Here is a 14,220-nt window from a genome sequence, read left to right as displayed (position 1 = left end):
TATTGATATGGGATTACATATCAGGAACCAATTAAGCAAAGAGTGGGGATAAGGAATTCTTCACATACAATTGTCGTTATTATTTTACAGAGTATAAGATACTAAAAAATAAACTGCATCTGTGACTCCTCCTCATATAGATACCTATGCAGCTGACCTTTCAATTTCCTCAAGCTGTCAGCCTTGACCACTGCAACTTATTTCAGTAATTAACAACTTACTTACTTCAGTAATAATTAATAACAAAAGAAAATTTCTACAATCAAATCAAAACCTCTTTCTCCATAAATTCCTGTATATCATTGACAAGACCCCATAACCTGCTCTGGCAGCCTGTCTGCACTACTCAGAAAACTTTATATCTGCCTGCACAATTACTTTCAGGTCTTTTTCATTCTTTACCCCCTGAGTGTAGTACCACTCAGTTTGTATGTTTCTCTGCGGTTACTACTACCCATATGTAGTACTTTGAATTTTTTTCAATGTTAAACTTCGGTTGCTACTTCTCACCCCATATGCCCAACTTTTCTAGATCCTGTTGCATACTGTCATTAACAACCCTGCCAACCTTTGTATCATCTGCAAACTTGGACATAAAGCCTGATATATCTTAATCAATATCATTGATAAATATACAAAACAACAATGGGCCCAACACCAAACCTTGCGAACTCCAGTAATAACATTAGTACATGATGGGTAATGTGTCCATTTTGATTACTACTCTCTTTCTCCTCCCACTCAACCATCCTTTTATCCATCGTAGCAACTTTCCCTTATTGCATACCGAACAGTAGTCTTCCATGTGCAACAGTATCAAAAGCTTTCCCGAAATCCAAGTATATGATATCAAAATAATTTTTTGCCTCCAGTTCCTTTGTGACCACATCATAGTATCCAATCAAATTGGTCAAATGAGACTTCCCCATGCTGCATCTAGATTATTACTGTAGTCTTGTCTAGATGATCCTGCAATGTTTCTTTAACCAGTGACTCTTTAACCAGTTTCTTTAACCAGTGATTAGAGGACCTAGGGCATGCCACGAAAATAATACCCAAACCATAAGATCTCTGCCTCACCTGCCAAACACAAACAGTGCATCCAGGTGCCATGCCCTCATGTTGCTTTCTCGAAATGCAGATATGCCCATCAGCATGATAAAGTTGGAAATGTGTTTCACCAGACCAAATGACAAATTTACACATGTTTTGGTCTAGTGTTGGGGCTGACATGCCCATCGAAGGTGCAATTTCTTGTGTCTTGCAGTGAGCATGGGTACTCACGACAGCCATTGACTGCCATAGCCTGACAAGCTAATATCTGGCACATAGTCCATGTTGATATTGGGCTTGGTATTCATTCATTCATTGTACTTTGTGGTCAGCTGGCCCACTCTGCTGCATGACAGCTGTATTATGAGATGAGACAATATGATGCATACCACAGTGTCAACCACACATGTGATCTTTGGCTGGTTGTTCAACTGCTGTTGAGCCAATCGTGGTTGGCCTGTGACACCACACAATGGGAGCACTTAAGCATTTTGGCTGTTGTTGAGATACTGGCATCTGCACATCTTGCCCCAGAATCATTCCACATTTAAAGTCAGAAAGATCACAACCCCAATCCCTTCTTCTCGCAGACACTCAAAAACTGGTCCAGTCCACATATGAAAACTACACTCTTATATCAGCCATTCCCAACTTTGAGTCTTCACCAGCAGGGCCAGCCTGAGGTACCAGCGAGATAGGTGGCTGCCTAAAGTACAGAGGCACTGGAGGCACCGAGGTGCACTGGAAGGACAATATTATAAGGATGGTTCTCTAAATAATACTTAAACATGAATACTCAGAAACAATATATCACTATTTACATTTTCTTTGTTCTTGTATATCTTAACAGTTACAAAGTCTTGATTAAATTAAACACAAAATATGACTTTTCTCTTGTGAATGATGTTTAAGCCACTGAAGTATGGAAAAAGAGATTTGGAGGGTGGAAAGCTACAAAAAATTAATTTTGTTTTGTCGTCACTTAATAAAGATGGATTTAAAGTATTTCAATGCCGAAAGGTAACAATCCTTAAACCTGACTGCAGGGAAACCTATTCAAAGGAAGTTCCTTATTCTGCATCTGTAGAAATTCTAAGAAGGCAAAAAGAGAAGTAAATGTTATTGGTAAACAATCTTCAACAGTTCTATGGATGAAAGAGAATAGAGAACGGTATTCTTTAGTCAGCAGATTTTTGTTTAGTGTTCATTGAGTGATAGTGTGGAAGAACATCAGTGAAGTAAGTACATAGCATCTTTTTTGTTTGTAAATTCTTCAACAAAAACTCATGTAACAACTAAATGCTTGCTTTATTATCGAAAGAAAACATTTTCTCAAATTTTTTTACCGAATCAATTAAAAATAGTTTAAAATATTTACCGTATTTCCCCATGTATAAGAAGCACCTTTTTTAGAAAAATTTGGGGTCTAAAAACTGGGTGCGTCTTATACAGTGGTTGTAGATTTTTTTTTACTTGCATTTCTCGCTTTTTCACACTTGTTGTCTTTGCACTCATTGTTTCGCACTTGTTACCGGTATATTAGGTTACGTTTTGCCACGTTCTGCCCAGAAATGGCTCAGAAAAGATTTTCATACAGTGCTGAATTCAAGTTAAAAGTGATCCAGTTTGCAAAAGTGAATGGAAATCGTGCCGCTGAACGTAAGTTTGGTCCTCCTTCAACTGAGAAAACAATCCGAGGCTGGCTATGGGAAGAAGAAACCCTACTGAAAACGCCACCGCAGAAGAAAGCCATGAGAGGCAAGTCAGCAAAATGGCCTGATTTAGAAATGGAATTGAAGATATGGATTGAGGAGCAAAGGGCAATTGGAATTCCTGTGTCCACAAAGACTGAAACCGACCACGTATTTCCCCCCCCATCCTGGTACATGGGCTATGGAGCTTGTTTCTGCGGCCTGTGTTCAGGAAGGAAAACACCATCTCTCTCTCTCTCTCTCTCTCTCTCTCTCTCTCTCTCTCTCTCTCTCTCTCTCTCTCTCTCTCTCTCTTCCCTCCCCCTTTTTTTATTATTTGTATTATTATTTTTTTTTTTTATTATTTGTATTATTATTATTATTATTTTCACCACGGGAAAATCTAAATATATATATATGTTTCTTTTTTATTTATTTTTTTCTCTCTCCCCTCTGGAGTGGGCCTCTAGAGGAATCTGGCCCACCTTTTGGCAACATCAGGTGGATCAGAGTCTCGTATTGAGACAGTACGTGTTTAGCTGAGACTGGCCCACCTTCCCGTGGTGTGGACGAGTACCCAGAATCATCTGTCCAGGTGACTAATGCTTCTGGGTAGCCAAGTGGCCAGAACAGAACAACAGAACACACACATAATACACACAAACCGACGTCATACACATATCTGGCCTATTTGTAGTGATACTGATCTTCACAGAGATACGAGGCGGAGTTGAACTAACGTTCTAGGAGCCACTCATTACAAAAACACATGTCCACATGTGTCCACAAAGATGGTTCAGCATGAGGCAAGAATTGCTGATTGAAAAAAAAGAAGTTACTGATTTCAAAGGAGGACACAGTTGGTGCTTCAGGTTCATGAAACGGAATGGACTAAGCATGTGTACATGCACCAGACTTGCCCAAAAGATGCCTGAAAGCTATGAGCAGAAGGTCCTTGAATTTCATCGTTTTGTCATTCAATGTCGGAAGACACATCAGTTTGAGTTGGGACAGATTGCAAATATTAATGAAATCCTCCTTCAATTTGATGTCCCAAGTAACAGAACTGTTGATAAGAAGGGGGTGAAAACTGTAACTATGAAGACAAGTGGACATGAAAAGAGCCATTATACAGTTGTTCTAGCTTGTTGTGCCGACGGAATCAAGTTGCCTCCTATGCTGATTTTCAAACGCAAAACAATGCCAAAAGAAGACATTCCTCGAGGAGTGATTGTCCACGTTCATGACAAGGGTTGGATGGATCAGGATGGGATGAACATCTGGTTTGAGAAAGTTGGGAGCAGGAGACCAGGTGGGCTCTTACGCAAACCTGACCTATTGGTGCTTGATCAGTTCAGGGCACACATAACAAAAAATACAAAGAAGATTGCTGCAGAGAAAAAAACAAAACTTGCCGTAATACCTGGAGGCTTGACATCCCAGCTCCAACCACTTGATGTCAGCATTAACAAACCCTTCAAAGCTGCCATGAGAGACGAATGGAACCAATGGATGAAGTCTTCTGGGGGCAATTTGACACCAGCAGGAAGAGTGAAGAAACCAACTATGGAGAAGTTTGTACCTGGGTGAAAAAATCCTGGGATAATATCAAGATTGAGATCGTTGTCAAGTCATTTAAGAAGTGTGGCATTTCAGATGCCGTAGATAGAACTGAGGACGAGGCAATATATGAAGACAGTGATTCGTCATCAGACACAGATGAGGACAAGCTAATCGATGGGAGTTTTGACAGTGATGAGTTGTATGAATAAAACTTGAGTTCAATAACTTTATGTAATACATTTTTTTTCAAATATCGGGCCCCAAAATTAATGTGCGTCTTATACATGAGGAAATACGGTAAATACCAAATGGCCAGCACTAACCAATTTATATTTTATTGGTTATATCTGATCTGACTACCATACATTTAAAATTGAAGCCAATAATATTATTCTTCATAAAATTTTTTTACCCACATTGTTTTCTGCATAACGTTATGCAAAATTACTCATAATTTTTATTTATTATTATTTTTTCTATAATCACTGCTCTGCAACTTCATATTTGTATTCACTCCATTATAATATTTATGTAACTATAGGTATGCATTTCATAAAATTTCATTAAATGCAATCCTATTTTTTTTTTATTCTTTTATTGAATATACAAAATACATAACACAAAATCATTATTACAGGGGAAAGTCCTTCAAATGATTGAAATAATAAATTAATCATACTGGGTAACAGAATTAAAATGAATCACAGAGGAAAAATATAACAAAAAACCTTATCTGACTACTTCTATATAATTTTTGAGCAAAGATGGATTTTTGCATCACTAATCAATATTGAAAGGTGCAATTGAAAATTTTTGCCTAGGGTGCCAAGAAATCTTGGGCTAGTGCTGTTCACCAGTATTACAGAATTCCTCATCATAACACAACATCATTCCTCACACAAGGTGGGTGTTGCTAATTAAAGACAACTTAGTATATTTCTCCATGTATTAGTCACAATGCACAAAGAAATTTAAAAAAAAAATGCATTGTGATTTTTCCATTATTGTACATCAGTAGAGAAACTAATAAAAAATTATATTTGGAGGCAAAGTAATCATGTTTTTTTTATGGGAAAGCGATGATAATGATGCCAAATTATGTACTATTCCGATTTGTGATAATATTATGTTAAAAGTATTAAAAGTGAAGATATTTTATTTTTTGATGTTTAATTTTCCTATACTGTTCAGCCACTCCCCCCCTCCTTCAAAATGAAGGTTGGATCTACTTTTAAGAATACTCATATGAATTCCCAAGGGAAGGTCAAAGATCAAACAGTATGCCTGTTCTGAGACCAAGGCTCTGAGGATAGTCCATTGTGGAGAGAAATATATAGAGGCTAGTAATGCTGGGAGCAATTGATTGAAACAGATTGCTAAATGATAATTCTCTTGTTTTCCTAAATAATCGAACAATTGTTTTGTAGGTTGTAATCCCCTTGTAGAATGAACCAAACACACACACTAAAAAAATCCTGTTTTCATAACATATTCAGGTATGGGAGCAAAGATCACCCCAGGCTTCCACTACACAAGAATCCTGGATCCAGGATAAAACTTGGCACCACAGCATGGTCTGATGATAGGTATGGTAAGATCCTGAACCAGCCTGCACACCAACCACAATGTTCAGAGTATGGGTGCAAAGGTTCAGAGTATGGCTTCCACTACACAAGAACCCAGGATCCAGGATAAAAACTCCTGGCACTATCCCCTTGTAGAATGAACCAAACACACACACACTAAAAAAATCCTGTTTTCATAACATATTCAGGTATGGGAGCAAAGATCACCCCAGGCTTCCACTACACAAGAATCCTGGATCCAGGATAAAACTTGGCACCACAGCATGGTCTGATGATAGGTATGGTAAGATCCTGAACCAGCCTGCACACCAACCACAATGTTCAGAGTATGGGTGCAAAGGTTCAGAGTATGGCTTCCACTACACAAGAACCCAGGATCCAGGATAAAAACTCCTGGCACTATCCGATTGGCTAATGGAGTTAATCCTTCACCTATAAATTAACTGCTGGTAGTGCCTCTTGCCTATATGCACATCAGGCTCTGAGAGCATTGGCAAGAGGAGTCTGTTGGCAGATAAGATTTAATCTCTTTCTTTTTTACCTTAGATTTCCTGTTTTCTGTTGTAACGGCAATTCAAAACTTAAAGTTTAGAATTATAATCTGTAAATTGTAATTGTAATATTAGTAATTTTAATTGTAATATTAGTAATTTTAATTGTAAAATTGATAATTATATTATCAGTATTTGTAACTGTAATATTTTAAAATATTCAAATTTGTAACCTTTTTATTTTCTGTTCCTTCAACAGGTTTGTATGATGATGGGTATCAGTAATACCCGAAACTTCACCTTAATGTATAGTAATTTAGGTGAACAGCCTAATAAAATATATTATTAATTTCACGTGGTATAAGAGTGGTATTAATATAATAAAAAGCTTAATGGAAAAAACCATGTAGTGTCCTTCCCTGACTATATTCATCAACATTTCCCATACATCCAAAGCCTTGGTGGAATGATGAATGTGCTCTAGCAAAACCCGAGAAAATCAAAGCATTGAATATATTCCAAAAACACCCTGTCATAACCATGATGTAATTCAAGAAGGCATAGTGTTTGGGCCAGACGACACCAGTGGTTTCCCACATCTGCACCATAAATACTCTTGTGAAGTAATACAGTACCACTGTAAAAGCCAGAAAAGTGTTTTGTGTTGTATGTGTAGTATTGTGTTGGGTTCTGTTGTTGTGTTCTGGCTTTTGGATGCAGGGCCCCTGGGGTCTCACCAGGTTAGTTCAAGAGTGTGAGTTAAAGTTGGGAGGAAGCTAGAAGAATGGGGAAGGAAGGCATCCTTCAGATGAAAGAAGCAGGAGGGAGAAGAGCTGGAAGCCCCCAGCCCTGGGAGCAATACTTTCATCCTTTACTTCCCCAGGGGCAGGGGAAGTAAAGGATGAAAGTATTGCTGAGCTAGGGTGCCAGCAAAGTAGGATCGCCATTTGGCATATGACAATACAATGTTGATTGAGGTTCAGTTGGTAATTCCATCTATTGAGCTATTTATGGTGGGTGAAGCTGTGGTTGGTAGTTCTTTCTGATGTTAAATGCAGCCTGGGCAAATATAGTCAGTTGTTTGTAGTGTTCTTCTTTAGTGAGAAAGAGGAAATCTTCATGTGGGAGGGACAGTAATTATGTGAGCATGTGGCTTCTGGGTGGACGACAAAGGTGACAGTTGTAGAGAACATGTTTCCAATTTTCTTTGATTCCATAGTGGCAGAAAGGGTTGTCAGATATACCTAGTTCAGTGAGCTTAGCATTGAAGGACCTATGTCCAGTTAGAAGGTATGTTAGGCAGAGTCCAGGTGAGTACCTTGGAAGAGGGCAGAGGTAGGTCATAGATACAGTGATAAATCTGTATGTAGTTCTTCCCTTAACTGAGGTATTCCAATCCTGCTTCCAGATTTGGACAAGGTGCTTCATTATATTTCTTTTCTTCCTGTTCTATGTTGTTAGTTAAGTTGATAGTGTAGCCCATTATAGTCACTGGAAGTGCTTTCCTGAGATGGTAATGGAGCTCCCTCACAGCCACCTAAGTGTAGAGGTAGTGCACCTGCAAGGATCTGGAGCACCAGTATGCTAACAGTGCAGCATGCTCTGGTTACGGTGAGAAGGATGTGCCGCTGGATGGTATTAAGCTTTCTAATCCTGTGAAACTAGGCACATACACCATAGCAAACCAATGGTAGAAAGACCGCTATATATATTATAGCTAGGGCTCTGTGTTTCAAGCCTCAATCACATCTGGTAATCCTCAAGATCATGTTGGTATACTTTCTGATTTTGTCCACGAGATGGCTATAGATGATTTATAGGACCATATTTATATGGCAAGGCTTTGTAATTCAAAAAGGCAAGGACAAATGTCAGACACATTACTAAGATTAGTAAAAAAGAACCTTGGATCAGTTTTGCATCTAAGATAACTAGGAAAACAGACAGCCAGAGGGTTTGGAGCAAAATAAATAAAATTCACAATAAATATCAAAAGAATTTCTCTTTCTTTTATAAAACAGAATGGACAAGATATAGCTAAGTCTGAAGACATAGCAGATGCTCTTAGTAGAACCTTTGAAAAAATATCAGATAGTAGCTCCTGTGAACCAACTTTCCAAAAACAAAGCACATGCAGAAACACATAAATTGAATTTCTCCAGTAAAAGTAACAATTCATATAACCAGCCATTCACTCTCAGAGAACTTCATAAAGTCATTTCACAGACAAAGCAAAGTGCAGCAGGTCCTCGTGAAATAGTATACGTGATGGTACAACAATTAGATGAGAAATCATTATTATTGCTTGCCTTATACAGGGTGTCTCAAAAATATTGGTATAAACATTTAGGGGAGGTAGGTAACATCTAAAGGAATGTGAATCGCATAGGAACCCATAACCGGAAACGTCACTGTACGTCGGTAGACGGCGCTGTTTATCAGTTCGCGAGAGGGAAAATTTCTGGTTTACCCGCACGAAGAGCATGCATCGATATATGAACTGAGAGCTGGCAGGCAGACATGCACCTAGTGTATGGATTAGCAGAGGGCAATGGACAAGACACTCAATGAATTTATGGAGAATGCTTCCCAGGCAGACAGGTACCGGACCACCATTTGTTTGTGCGTGTGCATCAAAATTTGTGCAATTATGTGTCATTTAAAGGTAACAGGAGTAGTACGGGCAGACCATGTTCGACACGAACTCCTGCCATGGTAGAAAGTGTGTTGAACGCCGTCCAGAATAATCCTACTACCAGCACATGTGCCGTTCCCTCTGCCTTAGGAGTGTCACGTTGCAGTGTACAGAGTGGAGTTGAGGGAAATCCCAGGTGCCGTTTGACACGAACATGCAGTGTACAGCGTGTCTGGCACCACGATTCCTTACACCCCTTTCATCTCTAAAGGGTTCAGTTACTGCTCCCCCAAGATCATCCTGCACGTGTGGCTTTTGCGCAGTAGTTTCACCAAGAAAGTGTTCAAGACTTGAATTTTCCAGCCTATGTTTTGTTCACGGATGAGGCTTATTTCACTCGGGAAGGCTTATTCAATCAGCACAATGCTCATGTGTAGGCTCATGACAACCCACACGGTGTGCACTCCCATGTGGCACAACATTGCTTCACAATAAATGTGTGGGCAGGTATGGTTGGTGACTGCTTAGTCAGCCCATACCTGTTACCATCCCGCATGAACTCTGCTAAATATCGGATCTTTCTTGAACAAGTTCTACCAGGGTTACTTGACGATGTTCCAGCAAATGTGAGATGCAACATTTGGTTTCAACATGACGGGGTGCCTGCCCATTATGGAAGGTGTGTTCGTGACCATTTGAACTGGCGTTTTGGATGTTGATGGATTGGCCGTGGTGGACCCGTTGCCTGGCCCCCGCGCTCACCTGATTTATCGAGCCTTGATTTCTTTCTGTGGGGGGGGGGCCTCAAATCTATTGTGTATGAATTACCTGTGGAGACGGAAATGGATCTCATGGCAAGACTGATCTGCGCTGCTGCTACTGTCAAAGAAACTCCAGGTGTGTTCGACAGTGTCCGCCAATCCATGCTATGTCAGTGTCACGCATGCATCGCATCTCATGGTGGAACCTTCGAGCATCTGTTGTAACATCATGAAATGCATCCATCTCATACTCCATGGTTAATATTATGTCAAATAAACGTTTGCCACTAATTACTGTCTTGTGTCATTTCTGCTTCTTGTGCCTCTGCTACTACTTTCCTGTGACATTTCCGGTTATGGGTTCCTATGCGATTCACATTCCTTTAGATGTTACCTACTTCCCCTAAACATTTGTACCAATATTTTTGAGACACCCTGTATATCTAGGATATACCTAGAAAATTCCTTTCTGAATAAATGGCACAATGCAATAGTCTTAGCTTTTCCAAAACCAGATAAAAATCCCACAAACCCGAATCACTATTATCCCATAGCCTTTAACTAGCTGCCTTGGAAAAATAATTGAAAAAAATGGTAAATGCCCGACTAATGTGATTCTTAGAAACTCATAACCAATTAAACTCTACTCAATATGGTTTTAGAAACAACAAATTCACTTTAGACTTAATGATAAAAGCAGAAAACAATGTAAGAAATGCTTTCGTAAGAAACAACACTTAATAATGATATGGTTTTTATATAGAAAAGGTGTATGACATAGCATGCCGATATGGAATACTTAGGAACATTTATAACTTTGGAATGAGAGGACATCTCCCAATATACAGTCGATTCCCGTTATTTGGGACACATCGGGACTAGTGCATTTTGGCCCGATTAAGTGGCTACCCCAATTACGCGAAGTTTCCCGTAGTTAAAAATACAGCTTTATGATTGATTTTCTGTTAGATCAAATCACGTTATGATGAACTCACCATAGTAAAGTACTGTTCACTATACCGATATGTAGTAAACGCCGGTCATTGTGATCACGTTTGTGAATTAAATTTTAATTCTATTAAACAGTGATTCTAATTAGCAAAAATAGGAGGCATATATTATCCCAGCCTATAAAAGTTAAGTACAAATTTACACTTTATTACCTTACCAATTAAAAAATTAAATAATACGTGAAAATTGGAAGAATATTTTCCACAGGTTAGCAAAATAAAAATAAAGTTACGCTTACATGCATAGCTTAATTAATAAGTACTGTAATATGTACATACTAACTAGTTGATATTTCTGTTCACTAACATTTGTGGATGGGGGTTAAAATTTAAAACAGTAAAAAAAGATAAGCAATCAATAACAAAGAACACAGCACACACAAATCGCAAGTAACACGATACGTGCAAGTGAGAATGGAGTAACAATTTACGAAGCTTAAAAAACAGGAATGAAGAGAATATTCGGAAAACTTAATTTTTTATATGATTGAAGATTTCATGGAAGTGTAAACACATTTCACCATAATAACGTAAAATCCCACGGAATGTCGGTATTCTCACAAATTCAGTAAGATTGAGTTTACTATCTGTTTATAGATTGCACTAACAGAAAAGCCCACTAAACCGGAAACTGCTAATTGTTTGATGGTTGTGACCTCCAGAAATACAACCGGACAATGTGGTATGGTCGGAGACAATCATAGGGTAATATCAAGTGCTGCAGTCTCCTGCCCTGGTTAAACAGCAAGTTGTCCCAATTAAGCGAAGTAAACTCTGGCTATTTTTTCGATTGGGTTCTGTTCTTTAAGATTTGTCCCAAATAAACGGCTTCCCCGATTAACCAGTGGCCCAAATAACCGGAATCCACTGTATATCCAAAATTTCTTGCAACAATGAACTTTCCAAGGTGTCTACCATGCTATTGTATGTCTTTGTACAGGAAGGAGTACCACAAGGATCAGTACTCAGTACTACCCTGTTCACCCTAAAAATCAACTCAATAGCTAAACAAATACCATAGATGCAGCATTTTATATCTAAGATTTCAGCATTTCTTATCACTCATAAAATATGTGAACAACAGAGCACCAACTAAAATCAGCAATTAATAAAGTTATTGCATGGATCCAAAACAATGGCTTTCGAATCTCTAACATTTTTGTAGAAAAAGGAACTTAGACCCAAACTAAAGCTAGGAGAACAAGTAATCCTAGTAACATCCAGCACAAGTTCCCTTGGATTAACTTTGACAAGAAACTGACCTTTTTAGAACACGTAAAGCATCTTAGAACAAACTGTCTAAAGAAATTAAATATTCCGAGAGTTATATCTGCAACAACATGGAGAGCAGGCAGGTTTACTTTGTTGCATTTGTATAGAACCTTGATGAGATCCAGACTCGTTTATGGACCACTAGTATACAGTTCTGCAAAACCAAGTGCCTTATGATGGGTAAATCCTGTACACTATAATGTGCTACGTATAGCCCTAGAAACATGCCGTACTTCTCCAGTTAAAAATCGCTATGCCAAGGCCAATAAAAAACCACTTTACTTTAGAAGACAAGTACTACTTTTATCTTATGGAGCTAAAATAAAGTGTATTTCAAATCATTTTGTATACCAAACATTATGTACACCAATATGAGAAAATATGCTTAGAATACATCCAATAGTTAACAGTGAATGTATGCATCAAGGAATTATTTCCAATTTGGTCAGTTGATTTCAGCAAACTAGCTATCATACTAAACACAATGAGACCTTCCTGGGATACAATATCACCAGTATGTGATATTCACTTCCATACTTGGGGTAGACAAACCCTAACAAAACGTAGTTGTTGAACAGTTTTCAACAACTACGTGCTGCATATCTAGAAAATATTTAAAATATATGCAAATATACACAGATGGATCGAAAACTGATACGAAAGTAGGTGCAGCAGCAGTTTTTTGTGATACAACCATAACACAAATTCTCACGCCAGAGCTTAGCATTTATACAGCTACACTACAAGCAGTGAAGTTAGCAATAGATCTAATATGGCACCAAAAGTTACCCCGTATTCTCATCTTCACAGACTCCCTTAGTGTAATGCAAAAGCAATACAGTATGACAAAAATAATTTCCATCCAATTCTGAGACAAATTCAAGTCGCCCTAAACAAACTCCTTAAAAGAAAACAAAATATATTTTTTGTTGAATTCCTGGACATACGGGAATTAAGGGAAATGAACAAGCTGACCATGCAGAAAAAATTCATCAGGTAACATTAGTATTAGTTGTGAAGCATATGATACAAGAAAGCAAGTCACTACAGCATCAGCCAAAAAAAAAAAAAAACACCCCTCCTATTTCACCCAACAAGTCACTCCAAATGTTTTTCCTAGTTCTGCCTTGACTCTATTTAAGCTATCAACTTCTACAACGACAGATGGAAGTTTGTTCCAGCAATCAACCACATGCTGGCTAAAGGCAAACTTCCACACATCTATCCTACAACTGCCTTTCCTCAATTTGAATTTATGCCCTCTCAGACAATTATTCTGAGCAACTGGAAGAATCTCATCAGCATTGAGCATGCTGAAACCATTCAAGACTTTATACACCTCAATCAGATCACCTGACAGGTGCCCAATCTTGAGACACTGTAATTTGCAAAACTTAAGCCTTTCTTCGTAAGAGCAACCCTTTTTTCCATTCACTAATCTTGTTGCCCTTCTCTGTACTTGTTCCAGCAGCTCTACATTCTTCTTAAAATGAGGCCTCCTGACCTGTATACAGTACTCAAGGCATAGCCTGACCATTGCCTTATACAAAGGGATGATCACCTCCTTTTCCCTACTAGCAAAATTTGTGTATGTCATTGACAATACCCCCATGACCTGCTTTGGCAGCCTGACTGCACTGTCTTGAAAACATCATATCTGACTGCACAGTTACTCCCAGGTCTTTTTCATTTTCTACCACCCTAAGTGTAGTACTACACACTTAGAGTGGTAGAAAATACTATATTTGGTACTTTTCGCTGGGGTTATTTCTACCCATATGCAGTACTTTACATTTGTCAATTGTAAACTTCAGTTGCCACCTCTCAGCCCATCTGCTTAACTTTTCTAGATCCTGTTGCAGCAGCGTACTATCATCAGTGTCATTAACAACCCTTCCAACCTTTGTATCATCTGCAAACTTGGGTATTAAGCCGGATATACCATCATCATCAATATCATTAATAAATACAGAAAACAACAATGGAACCAACACTGAACCCCAAGGGACTCCACTAATAACATTAGTCCATGAAGAGCAGTGTCCATTGATTACCACTCTCTGTCTTCTCCCACTCAACCATCCCTTTATCCATAGCAACAATTTGCCTCCAATGCCACACTGCTCCAATTTGTGCAGCAGTCTTCCATGTGCAACAG

The 14,220-nt window shown here is 38.6% G+C and overlaps 1 protein-coding gene across 3 annotated transcripts in view; it reads left to right on the top strand.

The window, feature by feature from the left end:
* The window catches only part of LOC150081781 (opioid-binding protein/cell adhesion molecule homolog), a 718,769-nt gene that overhangs the window by 658,230 nt on the left and 46,319 nt on the right, over positions 1-14,220 (top strand). The window lies entirely within an intron of this gene.

The sequence above is a fragment of the Mastigoproctus giganteus genome, chromosome 8 (assembly GCF_048544385.1).
Source record: "Mastigoproctus giganteus isolate SK-2022 chromosome 8, ASM4854438v1, whole genome shotgun sequence".
Classification (NCBI taxonomy): domain Eukaryota; kingdom Metazoa; phylum Arthropoda; class Arachnida; order Uropygi; family Thelyphonidae; genus Mastigoproctus; species Mastigoproctus giganteus.
The sequence above is the reverse complement of the archived record's forward strand: the minus strand, read 5'-3'. Positions and strand labels throughout refer to the sequence as shown.